Source organism: Pseudorca crassidens, chromosome 5, assembly GCF_039906515.1.
Source record: "Pseudorca crassidens isolate mPseCra1 chromosome 5, mPseCra1.hap1, whole genome shotgun sequence".
In the NCBI taxonomy this organism is placed as follows: domain Eukaryota; kingdom Metazoa; phylum Chordata; class Mammalia; order Artiodactyla; family Delphinidae; genus Pseudorca; species Pseudorca crassidens.
The window spans coordinates 19809500-19837225 of NC_090300.1; the positions used below are offsets into that span (position 1 = coordinate 19809500).

The 27726-nt window shown below is 40.0% G+C and overlaps 2 long non-coding RNA genes across 7 annotated transcripts in view; one reads left to right on the plus strand and one right to left on the minus strand.

The window, feature by feature from the left end:
* Positions 1-27726, plus strand: part of LOC137224680 (uncharacterized) — a 307310-nt gene that overhangs the window by 148221 nt on the left and 131363 nt on the right. The window lies entirely within an intron of this gene.
* LOC137224681 (uncharacterized) lies at positions 70-9802 on the minus strand. 2 transcript variants are annotated; one of them, XR_010943434.1, is made up of 3 exons: positions 9660-9802; positions 9067-9318; positions 70-5502 (listed from the first exon to the last, which is right to left on the minus strand). It is a non-coding gene; the product is annotated as an uncharacterized lncRNA (long non-coding RNA). The 2 variants fall into 2 exon arrangements; XR_010943433.1 differs by lacking the exon at positions 70-5502 and having other exon boundaries at positions 5768-9318.

Sequence of the window (27726 nt, forward strand, 5' to 3'; positions counted from 1 at the left end):
AAAAAACTACCAGCTATCATGGAGCTTAGCTTCTAGTAGGGGCACAAATATAATAACACATAAACATATTTATAATAAAATGCCAGGCAATTTTAAATGCTATGAAAACAAAAAAACTCAACAAGGTAAGATAAACAGGGAAAGTGGGGAAACAGTTCTGGTGGGGAAAGTTGCTTTTAGAAAGAAAGTGGTTTATTTTTAGAAAGATGGTCTTCAGGGACCCTTTATTGAGATGGCAGGGTTTTTTGTTTGTTTGGTTTTTGTTTTTTACATAGATTTGAAGTAAGCAAGAGAGCAAGCAATGCTGGTGTTTAAATGAAGTTGTGTTCTAGTCAGAGGAAACTATGCATGCAAAGACTGTGAAATGCAAATATTCCTGGCATATTTGGGGGTGTAGCAAGGAGGGCAGAGTGGCTATTGTCCATACACTGTGTTACGAAGAGAGAGGAGTGGGAGATGGTATTAGAGAGGCATCATGAAGTAGGACCATGGTTCTCAACAAGGCTGTACCTTAGAAACAACTGGTGAGCTTTAAAAATTATAAGACAGCCCTGTCTTATCCCAAGAGAGTCTAACTTTAATGACTTGGAGTAGAGCCCAGACATTGGTATTTGTTCTTCTTGTTGTTTTCTATCATGTTTTTTTTCAAGGTTTAATAAACTTTTAATTTTAGAATAAAACTTTCTAGAAAAGTAGCAAAGATAGTACAGGGAGTTCCTGCATCTCCCCACCCAGTTTCCTCTACAATGGTTGACATTTTGCATTACCATGGTACATTTGGTACAACCAGGAAACCAACATTAACTAAATAAACTCCACACTTTATTAGGATTTTACTACTTTTTCAGCTGATGTCTTTCTATTCTAGGACCACATCCAGGATTCCACATTACATTTAGTTATCATGATTCCAATAGTCACCTTTAGTCTGTAACAATTTCTTAGGCATTTGTTTTGTTTTGTTTTTCATATCCTTGCCAGTTTTGAGGAGTACTGTTCAGGTGCTTGGTAGCGTGCCTTTGATGTTTTTCTCATGTTTAGCCTGAAGTCATGGGTTTGGGGGAAGGATACTCCAGAACTGAAGTATCCTTCTCATCACATTCTATCAAGTGTGTACCATCAACATGACTTAATGACTTATCACTGATGATGCCCCCTTGATCATTTGGCCAAGATACACAGGTTATACACTGTAAAGTCTCCCCCACCCAACCTTTTCCATTACTCTACCTTTTGGGTCAGTAATTCAATAAGCACAACCCTCACTCAAGCACGGTTAGGGGGTGGATATAAGGTTCATATTTTGGAGGGAGGAGGCACTGATATTTTTAAACAGATCCTGTGATAATTCTAATGTGCAGTGGATGTTGGGCATTTTAGGCCACTTTAGGATTTTGACCTACAGTCTGAATGAGATGGGAAGGCATTGAAGGAATTTGAACAACTGAGTGATATGATCTGACTTGTGATTTCAAAGAATTTCTCTAACTTTTTAGTGGACTATGGGGTCAAGGACAGGAGCAATGAGATCAGTTGAGAGGTTATTACAATAATTCAGGTGAAGAGACTGTGGTATTTGGGACCAGGGCTGGCTATGAGCTACCTCTACCGAAAGGGATCATGATTTCTTTATATCTTCAGACCCTAGTACATATAATAGATGTTCAATAAATATTGTAGGAATGATTGTGAAACAGAGAGTTTATGTATTGCTCTTTGGGAGACAGCACAGCTCAAAGCGTAGTAAGATAAGAAGTCTGGGAAGGTTCTAGAACATAACATGACCTGGATCATTTACAACCAGTTGAACAACTGAAAACTTATATTCATTATCTGTAAAATGGAAATAACAATCCGTCAGGGGGTTATTAATAGACTAATAAAAATAATCAAATATAAGGGATCTGTTTATACTGCTAATAACCTGCCACGATTCCCCAAGCCTTACATACACCCAGTGATACCGCAGAGATAAGAGTGAGACCTGGGTTTCTACAGCCTTGGTTCTTATTCTAGTACTGGTACTTATTACTTTGGCCAAATTATATCACTTCTGTAAGTCTCAGTTTCTTCACCTTGGAAGTGAAGATATTAGTTCCTATCTCATAAGATTGTTGCGAAAATAAAAAATATATAATATTTAAAAGTGCTTAGAATGATTCTTGGCATATAATAAGCTCTCAATACACAAGCTACTACTATTGCTGTATCATCTCCAGCGTATGTATTTCATGTTCTCAGAACGTCTTCTCACTTAATACTACTGTGTTGGATACTCTCTATTTGCCCCTCCAGATCCATACTCCATTCTGCTCTGGGCCTGGACAGCTGACCTGTATGGGCTGTGTCGGGATGGTATCCAGTTGGAAGGCAATCACAGGCCATCATAGGGTGAAAGGAGGATGATGATAGGATATCAGTCCCACTCAGCACACAGCAAGGTTGACACTGGCCGTGTTTTCCTGTGGAAACCCTCAGCTTCTGGCCAGAAGCCCTCTCTAGAACTTTCTTGGCACTTCCAGTAATCACTTTCTTTCCTGCCCTTGAAGGCCACAAGGTGGTAAAGGGTCTCCCTTATTTCTGGCCAGGGCACTGTCCCTTTTTCCATATATGTACTCGCACTATAGTAAATCGTCCCTTTATTGGAATCTTCAGTTACCTAGTTTGGGTGTACATCAGTTTCCTGTTGAAATCCTGACTAATACATCTGGAAATAGGCATCATTCCCATTTTGCAGGTGATAATACAGAAGCTTTAAAAGACTATACTCAGGATAGTGGAAACAGCAGAAATTTCAAGCTAGATAGCCGTGAGTTCAAAATACTGTGTAAATTTGAGCAAATTACTTGAACTCCTTTTTTTGCTGTATGAATCATGCAAACTTATTTTTAGCTCTATGAGTTTGGACAAGTTATCTAAACTCTCTAAGGCTTACTGTTCCCTCCTAGCACATAGGATTTCTGTATTATTAGTAATATTGCATTTAAAATAATCATCATAGTATCAGCCACAGAGTGGTTGATAAAAAATGTTAATTTTGTGTCCCAAGAAGTCCCTGCAAGTCACAGGCTTTGCTAAATTTTGGATATAGTTTGGCGATTTCTGACTCAATGTCAGTGGTCTCTTTGAAGGCCGAATTTTCTCATTTTTATTATTTTGTAAGTACATATTTGTATGTACTGTTATCAGATAAAATTCTTGTAGGCTTTCCTTTGTAATTGTTTTAGTGTCAGTTTGTTTTGTTTTTGCAAATTTAGCTATAGAATTATGCTTCCAAGAGATACTTCTACTTTGTATTTCACAGTGGTAATCTTAGACAAACCTTATGAAAACAAAATCTTCCTGTTAGCCTTCTAATTTAAAAAGTGTCTTGGCAAATTGGCCTAGTGTAGAAAGTTTTCATCAACATGACATTTACTAATGATTATAGCAATCATTGATACCAAATCTCCCTTTTTGATAGCTTTTTCCTATTGGTGTAGTTGATAATTGCTTATTTACACAGTGGGATAGATTTAATTCAAAGCTGTTTCTGAAAGCTTCTCAGGAGATGCAGAACAACTTTTCTGAACAGAATTTGGCTTGAAATAACTGTTTCACATTGGGGATTTTCACTTATTATCAGAAGTCATTTATAATCCAATTGGCAATGCAAGTGGCATTGGACGGCTTTATTGAATCTGATGTTTTGTCCAACAAGTATATCGATTAGAATATGTCAGCTCTAGGCATATTACAGTTTTGTTACATTTAACATAACTGTCACTTGGAAATTTCATTACAGAGTGGTGCTCTGGGCCTGATCCTACCAGGAAAAAAATAAATTGCTTATTAAGAAAATTTTAGGCTCTCAGACAGCCAATTCAAAAAAAGAAGTTGTCTTTTTATGTTAAAGGACCCATTCCCATGGATTTTAGAGTTGAAAAAGAGGGCAGAAAGCAAGCTAATTGGCTATCCACATATACCAAATATTCTTCATAATTTATTTAAACGTCCCAACAATCTTGCAAGGCTGGAATTACCTCCAGTTCACTGAGGGTCAGACAGGTAAGTATCTGACCATAAGTAATCCATCTTGGAAGTGATGGACTTGGGTCAGAAGTGTAGACTTCTCTGATTTCCAAGTCCACATTCAGTCCACCCCCAATCCACCCCATCTAATCACCAGCTCTAAGGTATCAGTGCAGAAATTTATTAGAGAATGGCTTTTTAAAAATTATTAAAAATCTCATCTTGCTTGATATTTAGACAATTTTCTCAACTACTAACTGCTCTCAAAGCTTTCTCTCCACATCCTATTGTTCTGTTCTCAATTTAAGGCCTCATCATCTCTTAACCAGATTGTGGTAATACCATTTTAACTTGTCTTCCTGAGTCTAATTTTGTCCACTCCAATATATTATCCATATTAATATTTTAAGCACAAAGACCTGATTACTAATCCCTATTGATACCCTTCCGTGGCCCCATTTCACCAATGAGGTAAAGTCAGAATTCCTCAGTACCATGTTCAAGGCATTCCTGATTACATATTTCGCAATCAAGGTAACTTCTCATACCCTTAGTTCCAGGAATATGGAATTTTGGAATTTCCCTAAATCCACCACTTTTCCATGCCTCCCAGCTTGGACATGTTTCCCTGAACACTCACCCCCATCTTACCTGGAGAATGTTTATCTTTTAAGAGCTTGATCAGAAGTTACCCTTTCAATAAATTCTTCCCTGTCCTTTCTGAATGATTTTATGCCCAAATTTTTATTTCTATTTGTAAGAACAACACTATACTGAAGGTTTTTTGTTTTGTTTTGTTTTGGGGATTTTGTTGTTGTTTTTGTTTTGTTTTGTTTTGGTCTCCTCCTAGCGAATTTTGCATTTTGTCTCCTCCTAGCAAATTTTGAGCTCTTTGCAAGCAGGGGTTGTGTCTAGATGTTCAATAGTTATTTGTGAACTAATAAATCTATTGAAACCTTTAGAGTTAGTTTCCTGTTTTCGAGCAAATAGCTTTAAAAATAGCAACTTCAGAGATCTAATCCATTACATTGATGCTTCAGAGACATTTCCAGCAGACCTTACTCTTGAAATCTTCTAAACGGGCCCAGGGCATGCCCGAAAAGTGACTTCTGCTCACACTAGTAAAAGTTGGGGAGAGGGCTCAAGAAGAAAGAGAAGGAAAATGTAAGAAGCAGAGACCAAAAAAAAAAGGACCCAGAGCATAAGCTCAGGTGTCACACAGTTGAAAGGGGTAGAAGCTAGACAAAAAGTACATATATCGCATCAGAGCAACTCAGAGATGGGTTGTGCTTTCCTGAGCATGGAGTAATCGAGGGAGGGAGTGTTATGGATTAAGAAGGCAGGAGGCTGGGCTAAAGAAGCCAAAGCAAAAGTAACAGGCTGCTGGGGCTCACAGCTGTGTTCTTCCATCTCTCCATCCAGTATTGGGATGCTATATACACGCCGCTAATTATCATCAAGGGCATGTCACTCCCATCTCTCCTGACACTCCTGTAAAACAGATTATTTGTGAAAGAAAAAGACAATGAATTTTGGGAGCAACAGACATCTGAAATTGACTGTATAAAACCCAAACAAAAAATTCAGACAAATAATAGTATCTTTTTTCTTCATCAGTTAGATCTCTTGTAACAAGATTTCCTTGTCCCTGTTGACACTCTGGCAAGTGATATTGACAAGCCAAGGAATGTAAATAGCAAACTGGAAAGGAAAGAAAAGCAAGCAATGGGCATAAGCAGTAGAAGGGCTAATCAGATCCTTTGTAACTGAAAGTTTACTGGAGGCACAAGTTAAGGATCATTGACTAATTACTTCACTCAACAGAAAATTACATTGCCCATTTTCCTGAGCACATATGAAAATGGTGTGCGAACTAACACTTGATGTCGTATGACAATGTCATACCCACAGGTGCAGTCAGAGCGTCCTCTGGCCACTGACGCTTCCTCACTAGTCTTCATATCTTCAGCCTCCAAGCCTGTATTGTCCAATACAATAGCCGCTACCACATGTGGTGATTTAAATGTAAATTAATTAAAATTATAAAAAATAAAAAGTTCAGTTTCTCTATCCCACCAGCCACATTTCACTGGCTCAGTGGCCACATGTGGCTAATATATTAAACAGTGCAGATGTAGAACATTTCCATCACTGCAGAGATTTTTATGGGAAAGCTCTGCAAGCCTCCCAGCTTACCCTAAACATCCCCACTAAGTTAAGCCTACTCATGCATAATTTCATTATATCACTTCCTGGCTCATAAACTTCTGACAGCTTTCTTACTGCCACCAGGACGGCGCTTCTCAAAATTTACTGTACGTCCATATTATCTGGAGATCTTGTTAAAATGCAGTCTCTGATTCAATAGGACTGTGGTGAGCCCACAAATCTGCATTTCAGCTCAACTCCCAGGGGAGGCCGATGGTGTTCCTTCAACCATATTTTATCACCTGCGTTCCAAAGTTCTCTATTCCCTCACCAGCCCTACCTGATGTCCATCAGCTTCCAGAAAGGCCCTTCTTTGCTCCAGCGGCTAAGTTTCTCAACAGTTCCTTCTGATGACATTATTCACTTGTGCCCCCTTACTGGGTTCCTCCAATTTCTTCATCTTCACGGAGGTTGTCCCAAGTGGCTCAAGCCTGCTCAATCACCTCTGTAGAGATGGCTTTCAAACTTCAGTGTACATAGGCATCATCTGAAGGGAGCTTGAGAACTTGTGCTACTCAGGCCCTACCCCAGGAGAGTCTGGTCATTAAGTTTGAGATGGGGCCCAGAACCCACCTGATTAATAGACCACAGGTGATTCTAAGTGTTTCCCTAACCAAACTCTGAGAACTATTGTCTTAGTATACTTCTTATCTACATAACTCATTTTGATACTTAAAAAACTTACAGATAACCTTATACTGATATTCAACTGCTTGTAGTGTTTTTTATTTATTGCAAAATTTAAGTATAAACAATCTATTTATGTCTAGAAATGTCTAGAGCTGTGGATTTCAACCCTGAGCACATGTTGTAATCCCTTGAGGGAGATTTTAGAAACCTTCATTCAGATGTTCCCATCCCCAGAGATTCTGATTTATATGATAAGGGAATAATAGGCTTTGGTTATTTTTGTTTGTTTGTTTCCCAAAGCTCTGTAATTAGTTTCCTGGGGCTGCCATAACAGAGTACTACAAATTTGGTGACTTAAGACAACAGAAATTTATTCTCTCAGGGTTCTGGAGATTAGAAGTGTGAAATCAAGGTGTTGGCAGGGCCATGCTTCCTCTGAAGGCTCTAGGGAAGAATCTGTTGCATGCTTCTCTCCTAACTTCTGCTGGTTGCAGGCAGTCGTTGGCATTCCCTGGCTTATAGCGGCATCACTCCAATTTCTGCCTCGTTCATTGCACAGCCTTTTTCCTGTGTCTGTGTCTCCAAATCTCATTCTTCTTATACGAACACTGGTCATGGGATTTGGGACCCAACCATATCAGGTCTGATCTCATCTTAACTTGATTCCATCCGCAAAGACTCTTTCCAAATAAGGTCACATTCACGGGTATCTGGGGTTATGACTTAAGCATTTCTTTTTTGTGGGAAACAATTTAACCTGCAAGCTACCCCAAGTGATTCTAAGGCACAGCCTGGCTTTAAGAACGATGGTCTAGACTCAGTGGTTCTGAAACTTGAGCATACAACAGAATAACCTTGGGGGCTTGGAAATATAAGGGTTGCTGAATCCAAACCCCAAGTTTTAACAGGTCTGGGTTGGGCCTGAGAATTTGCATTTTTCTAACAAGCTTGAAAACCACTGGTGTAGGGGAAAGGGAAGTAAAATGGGTGTACTGTTGACCCTTAAACAAAACGGGTTTGAACTGCATGGGTCCACTTACACGCGACAGTAAGTACTACAGCACTACACGACCCGTGATTGGTCAAATCCAGAGAATCGCAGATTCGGAGGAAGCTCATATACAAAGGGCCGAGTATAAGTAACATACAGATTTTTGACTGCAGAGGATTGGGACCCCCAAGCCCTTTGCTGTTCAAGAGTCAACTGTATTTCTTTCCTACCCTTGCAGGAGCAGCACAGGTATCACCTGGGAGCTTAGGAGAAATGCAGAATTTTGAGCCCACCCCAGACTCCTGAATCAAAGACTACATTTTAACAAGATTCCCAAGTAATTTGAACTTTCATGAAATTTTTAGAAGCACTGTTGTATACTATTCAAAATAAAATTGCTCTTAATTGGCTGGTTGAATTAGTTAGTAAGGGGATGGATAGATAAAGAAATAAATGAGGGAATAATAAAGCAGATTCCCCAACTGCCTATCTCCCAGGAGATAGAAAGTGGATTGTCTAAATCCTTTGATCATGAAGTTGTCTTAGCAACTGTGAAGACAGTGGCTTGTCATCCTAGTGGCACCAGGGGAATCTGCCTGTTGGTTCGTCAGCAATTGAGTGTTCTCAGCTTATTTAGCCGTTTACAGGCTTTACCCAAGAAATTCCATACTTTCTTCCCCCTGCCCCTTCCCAAATGACCTCATCTTAACATTTCGTGGCTTCACTATCAGCACTCTGTCATTTGTGCCAAAGTCTGAAATAGGAGTCTGGCTGGAATACAGAGGAACACAGCCCAGTGTAGCTTTAGTAATGAACTGGCTTTGGGCCAGAAGGGTAGCAGGTAAGTTTCAGAGCTTCAGCTGAAAAAAGAAAGAAAAGCTTTTAGAAAGCTTAGAGCCAAGTCAAAACATGCCATATATGACTTTTTTTTTTTTTTGGCAGATATGCCGTAAAATAAGAGTAGACCAAATTCCCCATTGATAGATTGAGTTTCTGGAAACATTGTTCTAGAGCTAAAGTGCTCATGTGAGTCTCAGAAAGGAGTTTCGCGTCAAGCTTTGAAAGTCCTTCTTTTTCTCTCTTCACTACTGATTTCCATTTTTCTCTTGGAGAGTTGCACTTTTTTTTTTTCTTTTAAGCAAGCCACATACCCAAGGAGTCACAAACAGTTGTCTCCTAGAAGGCCAAAGTTTTCTTGGAAAAAGTTGTTTTTTAAAGGCCATTACCTTTCATTTCTTCATGGAGCCACGTCACACCCACATGGAATCATTTAATAGAAAGATTGAGAGAGCTCTCATTAAGGTATGCTTTTTAACTTGACGATTTGAGGAAGAGCTGATATTTCATTTTAATGAAATGGTGTTGCCTGGAGAGGCACAGTGTGATCTCAGGAAGCAGTGCTGTGCATGTGTTGTCTCCTGCAACATGGCCTGAGGAGCATTCATTCCTTCAGTGGTCTGTTGTCTTCTCTTCCTCTTCTGTAAAATAGGATTAACGAAGTTATCAATCGGTCTCCCACATGTCTATTAGAGTTAAAGAGAACACATCTCCTATCCAAGAAAAAAAATCTCTCATGTCTTTAGCCATATAATATTAGGTACATTTCTGTAATCACTTAATTTAATTTAAATTTTATTTTCTTTTTGGCATGAACTTATAAAATCAGTTTCTACATTCTAAACACTCGATTAAAGCAAATAGGGTTGGTTTTTTTTTGTCTGAAATCAGCCAGTTACACACATTAGCAGCTTTGGAATAAAGAACGACTTAATAACTCTAGATATCTCTTTATTTGTGCACAATGAGAAATGTTCCTCACCCAAATCCAGGATGAAAAATTCTCCTCTTCTCGCTGTCATATTTTCTACTGGTAAATTGCTGAATCACTGTGTGTGGCAGCTGTGTTCAGCTCTTGGGCATGCCTCTTAGAGAACTGTCAGGGGCACCCAAGGTCCCTCTGCTATTTCCAGATGACAGGAATAGAAGAGCAGCCTGACGCCGTACTCTAAACAGCTGTGCACACGTGTGTGTGTGTGTGTGTGTGTGTGTGTGTGTGTGAGAGAGAGAGAGAGAGAGAGGAGAGAGAGAAATTATTTCCTTCCCCCTTGTTAAAGCTGGTGGAGACTCTGTATCTTTGCATGTTTATGCAAATCACAGATTGTACAATTTGAGCATAATGTAGGGATCTTAAGAAATCATGTAATATGACTCTAAATTGTAGTGTGATAAAATGTAGATAGCCCTGGCCAGGAGTTAGGAGACTTGGGCCCTGTCTCACTAGGTATATAAACTATAAGTCACTGTCTAAGACTAGTGTGAGAAAAAATTTGATAACTAAGATTTTCCTTCTTTCATTTTAAAAGTAAACCACAAGCTGCAGATTAACCCTACTTTCTTTAGTTCTTATTGGAAATAGTGCAACATTCTCATAATAATGTTTTATTGGTTTCCAGTTCTATTACCATCTTTCTCTTCCTCAAATTAGAAACAAATCTCTTTAATTCATCCTTGAAAAAGCCTTTTGTAACCCCTTAATTATTATCCATTAGAGCTAGACATAATAACAGAGTAAAGGGCTGATGAACACTCAGAAAAATTGCAGATTATTTTACAGATCAAGAGTATTAGCTCTACGAGAGAAGGAACCAGCTTAAACGCTGGAAAAGGCCTGCCTGGATTTGATTGAATACTAATAATGTTATCCTGAGCACATTACTTAAACTCTCTGAGTATGAGTTTCTTCCTCCCTAATAGACCCTACACTATAGGGTTATTGTGAGAATGAAATGCTATAAAACACATAAAGTTTTTAGCATGGTGCTTGATATGTAGTAAATGTTTGTGAATCTGAGCTGGAATACAGTCTATAAGTGTTTGTTCAATTTATTTACTTATATTGAAATACTGTCTAGTTGAATTCTTCTTAAAATGCTTGCCAGCTGGGTCCTATAATCTCTTGATTATGCAAAAAATTACTTTTTATATTTTATTTGTTATGATGGATTTTATTAACACCTATTTGAATTTACAATATTGGGCTTTTTTTAGTTGCTGTTTATTACTGACTGATTCTTTTAAATTATATGTTACAATCTTTAAACCTTTTCAGTTTCAGTAATATGTTGTCAACCTTTCTCAATCCTCCAATTATTAGTCAGAAGATATGACTGCTTTTAAAAAAAACAAATTCCAGAAGAAGGTCTTATTTCCAACAATAAAGCCCTCTCTTCTACAAGCTGAATGAATGTCAGAACTTAGATATGGAAAATTCGTTTTTAAAGAAAAAGATAATAGAGCATTTAAGAAAACCTTCACAGCAAGAAGATAAGGCAATTTTCTGAATTATTTATGGAGAAAATCCACTTTTTATTAAGTTAGATGAAGACTCCATGTTTAAATATACTTCATCGAATGGCTTTGAATATCCAGTTTCCGTACTGAAGTAAAAAAAAAAAAAAAGCTTTGATGTTAGGGAAATTTTGCAAATGTTAGAGCAATTGAAAAGCATGTTCTCACTACCTTCTGTTTTCTTCTGCTATCCCTATAATGTATGTCTCAAGATGTTATGGTTGATTTATCTAGAATATCTCTTAAATCTCTTAAAATCTCCAGAGGCCATTGTAGATAACAGCTGATTGTGTGTTGTGAAAGTTCGTAGGTTTTATATCTTTGGAAAGTATCACATTCTTTATTTTTATCTGAACTTCAGGTTATGCTTAAAAACCACTTTCTGTTACTTGGTACTTATAGTCTAAGACAGAATGAAAGTTTATTACTGTCATGATAATGGTAACTATTAAGTTATTAAACTCAAGAATAACACACGTGGATAATTAAAAAGGTTTTTGACTATGGAATTTCAAAGCATTTGTTGAAATAAGAAAGAAACAACATTTCATATCTAAGAATTTATCCAGAAAATTCCTGATTCAAGTTATATCTATAATAATTTTCAGGATAGCGTGATGACTGTAGAGAAAAACTGGAAATGACTATGACAGGAAGCTGGCTAAAGAGCTACTACACTGTGACAACCACTCATGATATAATGCCTCTAAGTAAAACTTAGAAACAGTAAAATGGGAGACTGATGGGAGAAAGACAAATGAATTTATCATTAGAAGCATAACTGCCAAAGAGACTAGATACTTGTTTTGCCTGGATAGTTTTTCCGTTTTCTAATATAAGGATTTAATGCTATAAATATCCCTCTCAACACTGATTTAGCTGCATTCCACAAATTGTGGTATGTTTTATACTCATTTTTATTCAATTCTATGTATTCTTAAGTTTGCTTTGAGACTTCTTTTTCAACTCATGGATTGTTTAGAAGCATGTTATTTAATTTCCAAGTGTTTGGATTTTTTTTTTCCTGTTATTGATTTCTAGTTTGATTTCATTATTATCAGAGAGCATACTTTTTATGATTTCATTTCTTTTAAATTGGCATAAGTTTGGTCTATGACCCAAAATATGTTCCATGTTAATGAATGTTGCATGGGCACCTGAAGAGAATGTGTATTGTGCTATTTTGGAGTGAAATAGGTATAAATGCCAGTTAGATCCTATTGGTTGATGGTGTTGTTCAAGTCTTCCTAATCTTTGCTGATTTTCTACTTAACTCTTCTATCACTAGCCAAGAGTGGGGTGTTGAAGTCTCTAACTGTAATTGTGGATTTGACTATTTCTCCTTTCAGTTCTAACAGCTTATTTTTATGTATTTTGAAGCTCTTGTTATTTAGTGCTATGTTTTCTTTCTGGATTGAGCCTTTTATCATCATGTAACATCCTTCTTTTTCCCATGTAATTTTCTTTGCTCTGACATCTACTGTCTGATGTTAATATAGTTTCTCTATTAACATTGGCATGGTACATCTTTTCTATTCTACTTTCAATCTACTTACATTGTTATGTTTAAAGTGAGTATGACTTTTTTCTTTGTCTTTAGTTTTCAGAAGTTTAATTATCACATCTTGGCATGGAATTCTTTTATTTTATCCTATCTAGGGTTTACTCAGCTTCTTGAATCTGTATGTTCATGTCGTTTGTCAAATTTAGGAAATTTTCAGTTATTGTTTCTTCAATTACTTTTCCAGCCCCACATTCTTTGCCCTCTCCCTCTTGGGGCTCTGATAATACAAATGTTAGATCTTTTGTTATTGTTCCACAGCTCTCTAAGTCTGTGTATGTGAGTGTGTGTGTGTGTGTGTGTGTGTGTGTGTGTATGTGTGTGTTTATTTCAATCTCTTTGCTCTCTGTTGTTCGGATTGAATAAGTTCTACTGATTTGTCTTTAAGTTCGTTGATTATTTCTATTGTCATCTCTATTCTACTCTTGAGCCTATCCAGTGAGATTTTGTTTAAATTTTGGTTATTGAACTCTTTTAGTTATATAATTTCCATTTTTGAAAATAAATTCTATTTCTTTGCTGAACTTTTCTATTTTTCACTTGTTTCCAGGGAATTTGTAATTTCTTTTAATTTCTTCATCGCTGCTTTAAAACCTTTTTTCAGATAGTTACAATATCCAGTTTCTTTTAGTTTTGGCCTCAGAGATAGCATTTCTCCTGGTCTCTCCTCCAGCCACTTGGTGCTGGCGGGCTTTCAACTCAGCCTCTGCAGTGCACTGAGAAAGAGAAGTACCCATCTGGGATGCCTTCTGTCACTGAGTGGAGAGCCAGGAGCTGTCTGAAATTGTGGGTTCTGGGTTGCCTTCTGCTGTTAGGTGGAGAGCCTATCTAGATCTTCTGCTGCTGCTAGATGGAGGGGCAAGGAAGCACTGGGCTTCTTTGTCTTCTGCCCGTGAGTAGAGGGTGAGGAGATGCCTGTCTTGTCTTCTGCTGCTGGTTGGAGGGCTGGGAGTTGTCAGGTCCAGGGAGTTCTTTGTATTGGATAGCAGATCCAGAGATGCTGGCCCTGAGCTGTCTTCTGCATCTGGGTGGAGGGCCTGGAGACACTGGGCCTGCAGGGGCCACCAGTGTGAGTGAAAGGCTTCTTGCTGCCAGTGAGTATAGGATATGGAGTGGGCACATATATTTTAATACCACTGATCGAGTAATTTTTATTCTAGTTGATAAATCCTTGATTTTCTCAGTGCTATTCTTGGCTTAACCTTCTGTTAGTTAAGATGGCATTCTATTTATGAAAGCAATTTCTGGTCAATGGGTGTAAAGTTTCAGTTATGCTAGATGAGTAAGTTTTAGAGACCTGCTGTACCACATAGTGCCTACAGTTAACAATACAGTATCATGCACTTCAAAATTTGTTAAGAGGGTAGATCTCACGTCAAGTGTTCTTAACTCACCCACACACACATACACACACACAAGACCAAAGGAACACAAGAACACAAGAAAAGTTTGGGAGGTGTTGGATATGTCCATTACCTTGATTGTGGTGATGGTATCATGGGTCTTTGCATATGTTCAAACTCATCAAATTGTACACATTAAATAGGTGTAGTTCTTTGTATATAAATTATACCTTAATAAAGCTGTTAAAAAATATGATTTCTGTTGAGTCTAATCTACTCCATTCTGTATTGATTCTAGTAGTTAATTAGTGTCATTTTGATGCTCTTTTACATAGTCTTAATTGCTCATTAACAATATTGGCATAATAAAAAATGAGAAAAAAATTTAAAAGAGCACAACAATTTCTAGGTATTAAACTGACAGATTAATATTAAAGATAAGAGCATTTGCTTTGAATTTCTTATAAGAATAATAGATTTAAGTGATTAGGTTTCTTGTTATGCCAAAAAGCAGAAAAATAATTGTTCCAATAAGATAGCTCTGCCAACTCTGGCTTGTTCACCCCGTGAATTAGTTTAATGATTAAGATCATTATTGGTTCCAGAAGCTTAACTTGACCAAAGGCCAAATAATATATTCAGTAAATATTAATTCAACAAATATTGACAGATTACCTGCCACTTGATAGTTTCTAATCTGCTTTAAGGAAAATAGTCCTTTTAATGGAATGAATTTTACTATCTATTCTGTTTTCCTGAATCACTCTCTCATTTGTTCCCTTGATGGAGTAACTGACCCATTTAGCCTTGGTCGAGCCCACAGAGGCTGTGACATCTCAATTTCTTTCCTGGTAGAAAATTGGAGTCAAGTGCCATAGCATTGGTACCAAAGTGGCAGATATCCTGGAAGCGACCAGGAAGCCTCCCTGACAGCTGGAAGAGCTATGGGTAATAAACACTGTCAAGCCCTCCCTCTTGAGATCAATGAATTAGGGAAGCAGGAGGATGTATCACAGTAATTACTCAGCCACACCAGCATTTGTGCATTGTTATTTCATTACCATACCCCTCGGCCTCTTGAACTTTACCTAAAACAATTATTGTTTAATCTGAATTATTACTTATACAGTTAATAAGATTTGTTTTTCAGAGGCAGCACCGACACTTGTACGTAAGAAAAAATTCTGAGGGTAGCTTTAAAATACCACACATTTCTTAACATTGGGGGACCTTGTTGAATTGAAATATAGTCACCTTTAATGCATTCAAAAGCAGCCCAGATTTTTACATCTAAATGCTACAGTCCATTATATATTTGCTATATAATACATTATTATACAGTATTTATATTTTTAAAAGTAGAATTGAATGGGGGTGGGGGGAATCACTTATCAGTCAAGACACAGATCTTACAGCTTTTACGAATCTCTCAGACTATCTGAGGCTGGAGGATTCTGGAACCCTAACATACTACTTCATTTTGTTTTCTTTTGGCTCATAAACTAAGGCTAGCATCTCTTTGGGCAGGTCTTGGAGTATGGTGCAATTACAGCTTCTCGAGGGCAACACACTGAACTTCAGACTGTGGCAGCTGCAGCACCCAGATGTGGCCCATGATTGCCAGTGTCCTCTGCTTCCAACCTGATTCTTTTTTTTTTTTTTTACATCTTAATTGGAGTATAGTTGCTTTACAATGGTGTGTTAGTTTCTGCTCTATAACAAAGTGAATCAGCCATACATATACATATGTTCCCATATCTCATCCCTCTTGCGTCTGCCTCCCTCCCACCCTCCCTATCCCACCCCTCTAGGTGGTCACAAAGCACAGAGCTGATCTCCCTGTGCTATGCGGCTGCTTCCCACTAGCTATCTACCTTACGTTTGGTAGTGTATATATGTCCATGCCTCTCTCTCGCTTTGTCACAGCTTACCATTCCCCCTCCCTATATCCTCAAGTCCATTCTCTAGTAGGTCTGTGTCTTTATTCCTGTCTTACCCCTAGGTTCTTCATGACATTTTTTTGTCTTAAATTCCATATATATGTGTTAGCATACAGTATTTGTCTTCCTCTTTCTGACTTACTTCACTCTGTATGACAGACTCTAGGTCCATCCACCTCATTATAAATAGCTCAATTTCATTTCTTTTTATGGCTGAGTAATATTCCATTGTATATATGTGCCACATCTTCTTTATCCATTCATCCGATGATGGACACTTAGGTTGTTTTCATCTCCGGGCTATTGTAAATAGAGCTGCAATGAACATTTTGGTACATGACTCTTTTTGAATTATGGTTTTCTCAGGGTATATGCCCAGTAGTGGGATTGCTGGGTCATATGGTAGTTCTATTTGCAGTTTTTTAAGGAACCTCCATACTGTTCTCCATAGTGGCTGTACCAATTCACATTCCCACCAGCAGTGCAAGAGTGTTCCCTTTTCTCCACACCCTCTGCAGCATTTATTTTTCCTAGATTTTTTGATGATGGCCATTCTGACCTGTGTGAGATGATATCTCATTGTGGTTTTGATTTGCATTTCTCTGATCATTAATGATGTTGAGCATTCTTTCATATGTTTGTGAGCAGTCTGTATATCTTCTTTGGAGAAATGCCTATTTAGGTTTTCTGCTCATTTTTGGATTGAGTTGTGTGTTTTTATGTTATTGAGCTGCATGAGCTGCTTATTTGTTGGAAGATTTTTAATCACAGTTTCCATTTCAGTGCTTGTGATTGGTCTGTTCATATTTTCTATTTCTTCCTGATTCAGTCTTGGCAGTTGTGCATTTCTAAGAATTTGTCCATTTCTTCCAGGTTGTCCATTTTATTGGCATAGAGTTGCTTGTAGTAAACTCTCATGATCCTTTCTATTTCTGCAGTGTCAGTTGTTACTTCTCCTTTTTCATTTCTAATTCTATTGATTTGAGTCTTCTCCATTTTTTTCTTGATAAGTCTGGCTAATGGTTTATCCATTTTGTTTATCTTCTCAAAGAACCAGCTTTTAGTTTGACTGATCTTTGCTATCGTTTCCTTCATTTCTTTTTCATGTATTTCTGATCAGATGTTTATGATTTCTTTCCTTCTGTTAACTTTGGGGTTTTTTTGTTCTTCTTTCTCTAATTGCTTTAGGTGCAAGGTTAGGTTGTTTATTTGAGATGTTTCTTGTTTCTTAAGATAGGATTTTATTGCTATAAACTTCCCTCTTAGAATTGCTTTTGCTGCATCCCATAGGTTTTGGGTCGTCGTGTCTCCATTGTCATTTGTTTCTAGGTATGTTTTTATTTCCTCTTTGATTTCTTCAGTGATCACTTCGTTATTAAGTAGTGTATTGTTTAGCCTCCATGTGTTTGTATTTTTTTCAGATCTTTTCCTGTAATTGATATCTAGTCTCATAGCGTTGTGGTCAGAAAAGATACTTGATACAATTACAATTTTCTTAAATTTACCAAGGCTTGATTTGTGACCCAAGATATGATCTTTCCTGGAGAATGTTCCATGAGCACTAGAGAAAAATGTGTATTCTGTTGTTTTTGGATGGAATGTCCTATAAATATCAATTAAGTCCATCTTGTTTAATGTATCATTTAAAGCTTGTGTCTCCTTATTTATTTTCATTTTGCATGATCTGTCCATTGGTGAAAGTGGGGTGTTAAAGTCCCCTACTATGAATGTGTTACTGTCGATTTCCCCTTTTATGGCTGTTAGTATTTGCCTTATGTATTGAGGTGCTCCTATGTTGGGTGCATAAATATTTACAATTGTTATATCTTCTTCTTGGATCGATCCCTTGATCATTATGTAGTGTCCTTCTTTGTCTCTTCTAATAGTCTTTATTTTAAAGTCTATTTTGTCTGATATGAGAATTGCTACTCCAGCTTTCTTTTGGTTTCCATTTGCATGAAATATCTTTCTCCATCCCCTTACTTTCAGTCTGTATGTGTCTCTAGCTCTGAAGTGGGTCTCTTGTAGACAGCATATATATGGGTCTTGTTTTTGTATCCATTCAGACAATCTGTATCTTTTGGTGGGAGCATTTAATCTATTTACATTTAAGGTAATTATCGATATGTATGTTCCTATTCCCATTTTCTTAATTGTTTGGGGTTCGTTATTGTAGGTCTTTTCCTTCTCTTGTGTTTCTTGCCTAGAGAAGTTCCTTTAGCATTTGTTATAAAGCTGGTTTGCTGGTGCTGAACTCTCTCAGCTTTTGCTTGTCTGTAAAGGTTTTAATTTCTCCATCAAATCTGAATGAGATCCTTGCTGGGTAGAGTAATCTTGGTTGCAGGTTTTTCGCCTTCATCACTTTAAATATGTCCTGCCAGTCCCTTCTGACTTGCAGAGTTTCTGCTGAAAGATCAGCTGTTAACCTTATGGGGATTCCCTTGTGTGTTATTCGTTGGTTTTCCCTTGCTGCTTTTAATATGTTTTCTTTGTATTTAATTTTTGACAGTTTGATTAATATGTGACTTGGCGTATTTCTCCTTGGATTTATCCTGTATGGGACTCTCTGTGCTTCCTGGACTTGATTAACTATTTCCTTTCCCATATTAGGGAAGTTTTAAACTATAATCTCTTCAAATATTTTCTTAGTCCCTTTCTTTTTCTCTTCTTCTTCTGGAACCCCTATAATTCGAATGTTGGTGCATTTAATATTGTCCCAGAGGTCTCTGAGACTGTCCTCAGTTCTTTTCATTCTTTTTTCTTTATTCTGCTCTGCAGTAGTTATTTCCACTATTTTATCTTCCAGGTCACTTATCCGTTCTTCTGCCTCAGTTATTGTGCTATTGATCCCATCTAGAGTATTTTTCATTTCATTTATTGTGTTGTTCATCGTTGCTTGTTTCATCTTTAGTTCTTCTAGGTCCTTGTTAAATGCTTCTTGCATTTTCTCCATTCTATTTCCAAGATTTTGGATCATCTTTACTCTCATTATTCTGAATTCTTTTTCAGGTAGACTGCCTGTTTCCTCTTCATTTGTTAGGTCTGGTGGGTTTTTATCTTGCTCCTTCATCTGCTGTGTGTTTCTCTGTCTTCTCATTTTGCTTATCTTACTGTGTTTGGGGTCTCCTTTTCGTAGGCTGCAGGTTCATAGTTCCCATTGTTTTTGGTGTCGGTCCCCAGTGGCTGAAGTTGGTTCAGTGGGTTGTGTAGGCTTCCTGGTGGAGGGGACTAGTGCCTGTGTTCTGGTGGATGAGGCTGGATCTTGTCTTTCTGGTGGGCAGGTCCATGTCTGGTGGTGTATTTTCGGGTGTCTGTGGACTTATGATTTTAGGCAGCCTCTCTGCTAATGGGTGGGGTGTGTTCCTGTCTTGCTAGTTGTTTGGCATAGGGTGTCCAGCACTGTAGCTTGCTGGTTGTTGAGTGAAGCTGGGTGCTGGTGTTGAGATGGAGATCTCTGGGAGATTTTCACCGTTTGATATTATGTGGAGCTGGGAGGTCTCTTGTGGACCAGTGTCCTGAAGTTGGCCCTCCCACCTCAGAGGCACAGCACTGACTCCTGGCTGCAGTACCAAGAGCCTTTCATCCACACGGCTCAGAATAAAAGGTAGAAAAAGAAAGAAAGAAAGAAAGAAAGGAAGGAAGAAGGGAGATGGAATAAAATAAAGTAAGATAAAATAAAGTTATTAAAATAGAAAATAATTATTAAGAAAAAAAAATTTAAAAAAAACAAAAAACGGACGGATAGAACCCTGGGACAAATGGTGGAAGCAAAGCTATACAGACAAAAATCTCACACAGAAGCATATACATACACACTCACAAAAAGAGGAAAAGGGGAAAAAATCATAAATCTTGCTCTCAAAGTCCACCTCCTCAATTTGGGATGATTCGTTGTCTATTCAGGTATTCCACAGATGCAGGGTACATCAAGTTGATTGTGGAGCTTAAATCCGCTGCTTCTGAGGCTACTGGGAGAGATTTCCCTTTCTCTTCTTTGTTCTCACAGCTCCGGGGGCTCAGCTTTGGATTCGGCCCCGCCTCTGCGTGTAGGTCGCTGGAGGGCGTCTGTTCTTCTCTCAGACGGGACGGGGTTAAAGGAGCCGCTGATTCGGGGGCTCTGGCTCACTGACGCCGGGGGGAGGTAGGGGTATGGAGTGTGGGGCGGGCCTGCGGCGGCAGAGGCCGGCGTGAGGTTGCACCAGCCTGAGGCGCGCAGTGAGCTCTCCCGGGGAAGTTGTCCCTGGATCCCGGGAACCTGGCTGTGGCGGGCTGCACAGGCTCCCCGGAAGGGGGGTGTGGAGAGTGACCTGTGCTCGCACACAGGCTTCTTGGTGGCGGCAGCAGCAGCCTTAGCGTCTCATGCCCGTCTCTGGGGTCCGCGCTTTTAGCCTGGGCTCGCGCCCGTCTCTGGAGCTCCTTTAAGCAGCACTCTTAATCCCCTCTCCTCGGGCACCAGGAAGCAAAGAGGGAAGAAAAAGTCTCTTGCCTCTTCGGCAGGTCCAGACTTTTCTCCGGACTCCCTCCAGGATAGCTGTGGCTCACTAACCCCCTGCAGGCTGTGTTCACGCCGCCAACCCCAGTCCTCTCCCTGCGCTCCAACTGAAGCCTAAGCCTTAACTCCCAGCCCCGCCCGCCACGGCAGGTGAGCAGACAAGCCTCTCGGGCTGGTGAGTGCCTGTCGGCCCTGATTCTCTGTGCGGGAATCTCTCCGCTTTGCCCTCCGCACCCCTGTTGCTGTGCTCTCCTCCGCAGCTCCGAAGCTTCCCCCCTCCGCCACCCGCAGTCTCCACCCGCGAAGGGTCTTCCTAGTGTGTGGAAACCTTTCCTCCTTCACAGCTCCCTCCCACTGGTGCAGGTCCCATCCCTATTCTTTTGTCTCTGTTTATTCTTTTTTCTTTTGCCCTACCCAGGTACGTGGGGAGTTTCTTGCCTTTTGGGAGGTCCGAGGTCTTCTGCCAGCCTTCAGTAGGTGTTCTGTAGGAGTTGTTCCACGTGTAGATGTATTTTTGGTGTATTTGTGGGGAGGAAGGTAGTCCCCGCGTCTTACTCTTCCGCCATCTTCCCGATCCCTCCAAGATGATTCTTTAGGTCCGGGTTCCAAAGAAAAAACTTGCCCCAATTAATCGCATCTATATTTCTCATTTCTTTCTTTCTCACTGCCCTCAAATTCAGCCAGTCCTGTTATACGGAGGTTGATTCCAACCACTATAGGTAACCTGAGGCTTACTTCTTACAAAGTCCACCCACAGAAAGCTAAGGTAAGCCATTATTGAGCTTAGGCCTTAGTGCATAATGAATGAATGGGCTAGAAATTGACAAACTTTGTGGTGTGGTATAGACTGTAGACATTGATCTTCCATTAGCATTCATCTACATAGATTACTTCTCTTTCTGTTCTCCCCTAAGATCCTTTAAGTAGGTCCGTCACTTCCCTATTGGGAGGTACTGCCAGGAACTGGGAGGATTAAATCAGCTGTTCCTGAGCCTTTGATGGACCCAAATCTAGAAAACTCAGACTTACAGGAACCAACCAGATAATTATTGCTGCCCTGGTAGTGACTCTGGCGAACCCCAAAGCACATTGCATGGACTTAAAAAGAGTGGCTGCTCCTAGGGTTTCCAACAACAGGCTTTATAGACTGACGGGGTTTTCAAGATGTGGGATTCTTAGTACTAAAACTGGAAAAGTCCTGAGCAACGGGCATGAATTGGCCACCCTAGCTTCTACTCAACATAGCCAATTGTTACTATATTTGAACTTCCCTTCCATTTTTCCTTTCTTCATTATGTAAAACCTCTTGATATTGGGAATTAATTCAGATCTAACCAATAACCTGTGGGTAAAACACAGACTAAATTTGGCCCAGGAGCCTCCTGGTTTGTGATCTTTGTTTAAGAGATGAGAGTGTGCACTGAGGGAGGGAGAGTCAAGTGATGACCTTGGTTTGCTTTTAGTCTGGGTCAAAAATTAACCATTATGGCTCATTTATCCATAATATCTTACTAAGGTTTCCATATAAGCTTTAAGGCTGAAACCTAAATTAGTTATAAATTGTGTCATTTTAATCTTTTTCTGTTTGTTTTTCATCCCTTGTATCTGTATATACCCTCCTTGGGAAGCCACCAGAGGTATCTGTGAGAAAACGGAATTCAGAGACTGTGTTCATGCCCAAACTCTCAACACAGCTAATATTCTAATTATCACAATACTCTGCATGTTCCTCTGCCCTTTCACCACAGACCTTGTCACTCTCTCTTTTTTACCATCTGGAATTTGCTTATTTCATCGAAAAAAAACACCTTTACATCCTCAGCTTTTTGTTTTTCACAGATCACCCCCTCCCCCTGCTAGACATAAATAAGTTAATAAATATAAAAACACTTGGAGCAGTGCCTAGAATGTAATAAGTGTCAGTAGCGTTTTAATCATGATCATAATAATTATTAACTGAAACCTGACTCTGTCCAGAGGATACACTTTTTTTTTTTTGCAATTCTCTCAAGGCGAAGCTTCCCAGTTTTCAATAATGCCTCAGCTCTACCCAATGGGATAAAATGATTACATTCTCCTAGCTACCTACTGCTGTTGGTAGACCATTATTTTTCTGTCTTCCTGTGAAAACTCATTGTGTTTTGAGACTCTTACCATCAGCCCAAACCCTGTTTTACTCATCTTTGCAGCCTAATCACAGTCCTACTGTCACTGAAGACTAGACATGCCTTTGCAATTTCCTCCATCCTGAATCCTGTCAGAATCCTAACAGACTTCACGTCCACGTGAACGAGCCATCCATTACAGCTTCCTGCTTTCTGCACCTCCAGCTTTACTGAGTGCCTCTTCAGTGTCATCAGTAGGGAACTCTGAAGTCCTAAATGTCAATACGCCACTCTCAGACTACAACCTCCTTTTAAAATCTCCTCCTTTACAAAAGGCACTTGAGCCTTTTCCTTTGCAGTACCACCTCTTCTCTCAGCATCATCCTTCGTAGAAGAAACTGAAGCTACCATGTGGAAACAGCCTTACTTTCCCTCCGTCACACCTTGAAACTGAGGTATCTGTCTCTCTACTACCTGACTCAAAGGAGGGGGAGCCATGGTGCCATCTTGATCAAGCTTAACTTGCCACCTGTGTTTTTAATCTAATCCACACTGTCTAGGACATTTCCAAATCATTTATTTCCATCCTCTCATTCTGAATTAGTTCTGCATCCTTGCTTCTTGCCTGTTAATCCATTTAAGTCTCTTCTATCTCAAAAGAAAAAAAACAAACAAACCCACCAGAAATGCCTCTCTAGATCCTCCAACTATTACCCCCACCTCTTCTCATGCCTTCACACCCTAGCTTTTCAAATGCTCTCATCCAGCATCTTTACTTCCCATTCCCTCTAAAGCATTTTACGCTTGGGCGTTTTCCATAATCGCTCTAATTAACAACCCCTACTTAAGTATGTTAAGTTCACTTGATGCCAGGAGAATCATTTTATTTTCTAATGTACTTGTTCCTAAGGAGTATTGGACTGATCTTCACTCACACTTTTTCCTCCATTGTTTTTTTTTTTGTTGTTGTTGTTGTTGTTTTTGCGGTACACGGGCCTCTCACTGTTGTGGCCTCTCCCGTTGCGGAGCACAGGCTCCAGATGCGCAGGCCCAGCGGCCATGGCTCACGGGCCCAGCCGCTCCGCGGCATGTGGGATCTTCCCGGACCGGGGCACGAACCCGCGCCCCCTGCATCGGCAGGCAGACTCTCAACCACTGTGCCACCAGGGAAGCCCTCCTCCATTGTTTTAATGTACTCCTTTTTATTTATTTATTTGTTTGTTTGTTTGTTTGTTTATGGCTGCACAGTCTTCCTTGCTGCACACGGGCTTCCTCTAGCTGTGGTGAGCGGGGGCTACTCTTCGTTGCGGTGTGCGGGCTTCTCATCGCAGTGGCTTCTCTTGTTGCGGAGCATGGGCTCTAGGCACTCGGGCTCCAGTAGTTGTGGCACGTGAGCTCAGTAGTTGTGGCTCACGGGGCCTAGAGCGCAGGCTCAGCAGTTGTGGCACATGGGCTTAGTTGCTCCGCGGCATGTGGGATCTTCCCGGACCAGGGCTCGAACCAGATTCTTAACCACTGTGCCACCAGGGAAGCCCCTCCTCCATTGTTTTATATAGAGAATTTCATGTGTGTACACATGTTTTTGTCATTTTTCTAGCCATTTCTCAGCCTCCTTCATTGTATCCTCCATGATTTTTCCCAGTTTTACAGTTACTCCTCATACTAACCCAAATCCTTGTTGTTCTCACTCATGACCACAGCACAGACTACCACCAATGTATGATAACTCTCAAATCTATACCTGTGTCTCTGACCTCTCTTCTGAATTCTTGATTCATAGTATGCAGTTCCCTGTGGAAAATCTGTACCTAAATGTCCTAGAATCCTGAAAAGACAACATGTACAAAATTGACCTGGTTTTTCCCAGACTCTCATCATAGTCCTTGTAATTGTCACCAGAATTGATTTATTTTTTGTAGCCATTGACCTAAGAATCCTCTTAGAACCTTCCTTTTCCCATTTCTCCACATTTAATTAGTACTATGTTACTGTGAATCCACCAGGAAGCAGATGCCAAGACAGGATGAGATGTTCAAGAGATTATTGGGGGAAGTGCCTGTGAAGGATGAGGGAAGGGAACAAGAGTTTATATGAAGAGCCTTTAGACTGCAAAGCAGATCTCTCCTCTCTGAGGAGAAGGGGAAGGAAGAATGAGTAGGAAGACAAGAAAGTTCCAAGCAGGAGAGGAGAGTGCTCAAGACAGAGTCTCTCCTTAGAGGCATTCTGTATCCTACAGGAGTCTTGCATCCTATAGGAATGGCCTGCTCTGCTGCCCCAGCCGTGCTCAGTCGTTGGCTGGGAGCAGTTCATGCGAAGCATGACCTTGTCATGAATGAAGTGGTGGACCTAGCAGGATGGATGCTGGGGCCATCGGTCAATTATACTCCACACGCTGCAGGAGATTTGAGAGATGCATTTTCACAGCTGCCACTTTCCAAACCCTGCCCATTTAACCTCCTAAATATCTATCGTGCTTCTTTCTGATCCGTTCCTTTGAACATGGCCTCGTCATCTTTTTTGGGGTGGAATGCTAACTGTTCTCCCTGCTACCACTCTTGCCTGCCTTCCTCTCTAGTTCATTCTCCAAGCTGCTAACAAAATGCTCCTTTTCACATGCAAATTTAATTTGGTAACTCCCAGCAACCAGATTATGAATTTCAGTGGACACTCGGGGATAAAAGCCAAGCTTCTTAGCATAGAAACAAAGATGTACCCAAATTCTACTGGTCCTGTATAACTGCATCTGTCCACTTTACCTCTCCAGAAATGTACGGTGTAATCCACTGACTGAATCTGTAATCCCTCCAATGCATTTTCCTCAGTTCCATGCCTCATGCCTTTGCACACACAGTTTCATCTGCCTAGAGTGTCCACGCTTTCACTGCCTCCCCTTGCCCCATGGCCTCATTATCAAATGCCACATGGCTCAGTATATTCTCCTGCGCCCACAGTTCTTGTCTCGGCTGTGCAGTGGATGGAGAGCTTTGAAAACAAAACTGAGGCATGGCTACCATGCCCGAAGATTCTTCTTTAGTTAGCCTGGCTTCTTTTTCTCAGCATAGCATTTCTGAGATTCATCCATGTTTTATGTATTAGTAGATTGCTTAAGTAATTACTGGGTTGGTGGTAACTAAAGAGACATGTTTGTGGGTTTTTTTGAGTAATTAGTGAGTAGACATGCTGTTGAGTTAGAGTAGTTGCTAGATTCCTTTTGCCAGTCACGCTATATTGAAAGCAGTTTGAAAAGTAAGTATTTAGATGGATCATTTGAAATAAGTTTAGCAAATAAAATTGGTTGTTTGAATTCAACTGATTTAAAAAAAAAAACCCAACTGTTTCCCTGAATTATTTTTTCAAAACATTTTGGAAATTTCTGTGGAAAGGTTACGTACACAAGACAATTAAAAACTACTGATTCGGGCTTCCCTGGTGGCGCAGTGGTTGAGAGTCCGCCTGCCGATGCAGGGGACACGGGGTCGTGCCCCGGTCCGGGAAGATCCCACATGCCGTGGAGCGGCTGGGCCTGTGAGCCGTGGCCGCTGAGCCTGTGTGTCCGGAGCCTGTGCTCTGCAACGGGAGAGGCCACAACAGTGAGAGGCCCGCGTACCGCAAAACAACAACAACAACAACAAAAAACTACTGATTCTATTTCCTTCACAAAGGAAAAAAACAACATTTATTTAAGAAATTTGGCTCTTAGGAGTGTCTGAATTCTTGTCCTGCATAAAAAGGATATGAGGCAGTAGACTTGGCTTTGCCTCTGGAGGGCCTGCTTTCAGCTAGAGTTGGGCACTGGAACCAAGAATAAGATGGAGAACAAGGGGACCCCCAGCAGAATGTGGGGCAGCCTGCATCACTGAAGCATAGGTCATATGGGCCAGAGCAGAAAGGCAGAAGCCAGGTATGAGTGTGTGGGAAGGGAGACCAGAGTACGAGATCTCAGAGTTGAGGAGAGGAGAGAGCCCCTGGGGTCGTAGCTACAGGCCCTTCGTACACAGCTGTGACTTGACTGTGAGTGGGTTGTGAATTGGGAATAGCCTCAAAGTGTTTCAGCTATTCCTGTGGAAAAAAAATCAAAACAGCTGAAATGGTAGCAATAACCAAACACATAACTAGATGCCACTTTCTAGAGTGGAACAAGAGGACTCCTCATATCTGGAATGATTAGTAGACTGTCAGAGGAATTTTTGAATAACAAGGGGAAACCGTCTTAAAAGCATCCAAACAGAAAATGCAAGTTACCTGCAAAAGAAGGAAACTATCCTGGCCTCAGTTTTCTCTTTTTAAAAATGAAGGGCAACAGGAATGGAGCAGCATGGACATGGTCATGAAGGAAGGGGCTGTACCTAGCACAGTTCTTGTTTATGTAGGGTACCAGGAGAGATTTCCAAATATGCAAAGATTCGAAAAACATTTCACTCACTGGTACTACTGCAAAGAAAATTACTTGAAAATATGTGTAGCCAACTGAAAGATGACCAAAATGTAAGACTTTATGAGAAAGTATGCTATGAAAGATTGACGATAAGCATCAGTGTCAGTTAAATATAGAAATAGGTCAACACGTCTATGGTAGGCCACATAGGAAAAGATAATTTATATAGGTTACATTCCCTTTCTACAGTGTAAAAAGCCAAGTCAAAACAACAAAAAAACCTTGCATAAAGAGCCTCCCCAGCAATGTGTCAAATGCCTTATAAAAAATTACATCCTGTCATCCAATAATCCTTTCCCTGAGCTAGCCTAAAAGACAATCTGTGATACAGACAATATATATATGCAAAGATGTTCGTCACATCGTTATTTATTATAGTGAAAATCTGAACCTAAATATTCAGCAGTTATAGAATGGGTACCTAATTACACATGCATTTGAAATAACTGGAGAAAAATCATAAGGCAGAGTATGGTGTGAGCTAGGCAGGCGTCTGTTCACAAAGGATATTGACAGTGTGATTTTCCTGGGCTTGCAAACTACCAGCTTCCCCGGGCAAGGCCATTCCTCTTTCACACTTAAAATCTCTACTCTGGGAAGGAGTGTGCAACAATCATTCCTGTTTTTCCTAATGGCTAATTTAAACCCTGCTTGTAAAATTC